A 2,126-nucleotide genomic window follows, 5' to 3' on the forward strand; every position below is an offset into this window, starting at 1 on the left:
CTTGGTTTTTAGCATTTCCCCAGTGTCTGTTGAGCAGATGGAAGCAGATTTATTTTTCTATCTTATATATGTTTCTAGCTTTCTATCCTTTTCCCTTACTCTCTGTAGAAAATTCAATAAAATATATTTTTTAAAAATATATATATATATAGTTTTAATAGTTGTACATTAAAGCCAAAGAGCAGGTAGCATTTTCAATGAGGACATGGGCAGAGAGTCAGATAGTGATCTCCTTAATGGCTGCTTAGCTACAAACCATATTTAACCAACAGGGGCCACAGAGCAATCAGACCAAATGCTCTTCATAACAAGAGCATATCTCTAAGAGAGCACTAGCCAAATTGTCTAGGAAAACCATTGCCAACTAGCTTTATGGTAATTGTTTTACTGGGAAAAAATTTAAAAGATCTAACTTTATTTCACAATCTTAATTCTGATTTTTCAAATTACAATCTAAAGAACCTCAATTATTATTTCTTAATTTATTGGTTTTTTAGAGCGAGAAGGTGGGAAGAAGGAAGAGACAGACAGACAGAGAGAGAGAAACATCAATTTGTTATTCCACTTATTTATAAATTCATTGGTTGATTCCTGTATGTGCCCTGACCTGATATCAAACCCTCATCCTTGGCTTATAGGGATGATGCTGTAACCAACTGAGCGACCCAGCCAGGGCCCCTATTCTAACTAAAGTATTTCTTACCTATGGAATAATCCTAAGCCTGAGATTCAATAACCACTTTCACTGAACCCCAGAACACAGAAAGTGATTTGCACAACAATTTAAGTGCCAAGTACCGTCTGGATGCACAGGAGAGAAAACAATACATTCTATACAGTGGCTGTCTTAGGGTATGACATAGGGCTTAATTCTCTCAAGGTGTTTGCTAAATTTAGGTTAGAAGATAGTAAATGTTAGCATATGAAGGAAAAGTGTGATACTGTTTTCTACAACTGAAGAGGAAAGAAAAAGAAAATGAAACAGTAAATCAACAAAGACTTTCTGGACTTTACAAAACAGGAATTTCTCAACCCCTTGGGGATAACTTTACCAACAACAAGTCATAAGACAAACAACTATTGTCTAATGGGGAACTTATTACTGTAAAGATCACTAAAAAAATTTGTCCAAAATCACAGTTCTCATTTATATACTTCAATCTAAAGTAACCAAGGGCAAGTTGAGAACACAAGTCAGGACCACTTACCAAAGGGTTTCATTACATCATAAAACTTCTTTTAAAATAAAACTTGTATTTCACATTCACGCACCAGTGGGTTTACAACAGGGCCCAGGCAGAAGGGTAGAAAGTGAGGAGAGGGAAGAAAACCATTCAGAACAAAAAGTGATCTAAAGGTAATTTCTGTTTCACCTTGCAATGTATCACGCGATTTTTCTCTGGATGTTGGCTGTAGAAATACCTAGATCTTAAATAGCGCATACTTGTATTTTATCTGTTGCCTACACTAAGCTCCTCTTTGCTGTCAGGAAAGGCTCAGTGGCTAAGGCAATCAAAGTATAAAGTAATATAGAAATATACTTGCATTAATTTCTAGAGAAGCCAGTCCTTTTAAGAATATATTTTTAGCCCAGCCAGTGTGGCTCAGTGGTTGAGTATCGACCTATGAACCAGGTCACAGTTTGATTCCCGGTCAGTGCACATGCCCGGGTTGTGGGGCTTGCTCGATCCCAAGTAGGGGACATGTAGGAGGGAGCCGATCAATGATTCTCTCATCATTGATACTTCTCTCTCTCTCTCTCTCTCTCTCTCCCCCTCTCTCTTAAATCAATAGAAATATATATGTATATTTTTAGCCCTGGCCAAGTAGCTCAGTTGGTTGCAGCATCATCCCGATACACCAAGGTTGCAGGTTGGATCCCCAGTCAGGACACATACAAGAATCAACCAATAAATGCATAAACAAGTAGAACAACAAATCAATGTTTATCTCTCTCAAATCAATGAATAAAATTTTTTTAAAAGAGGAGAAAAAGTATATAGCATTCCTTGTGTTAGTAATGTGAAAGTTTTAATTTAGAGAAATCAGAAGATTCAGGATTAAAGTTTCATTAAGTTGAAATAGAAAATGTGCTAAAATGTCTAGGCTTCTGGGAGGAAGTTCTT

Source organism: Myotis davidii, unplaced genomic scaffold, assembly GCF_000327345.1.
Source record: "Myotis davidii unplaced genomic scaffold, ASM32734v1 scaffold1527, whole genome shotgun sequence".
In the NCBI taxonomy this organism is placed as follows: Eukaryota; Metazoa; Chordata; class Mammalia; order Chiroptera; family Vespertilionidae; genus Myotis; species Myotis davidii.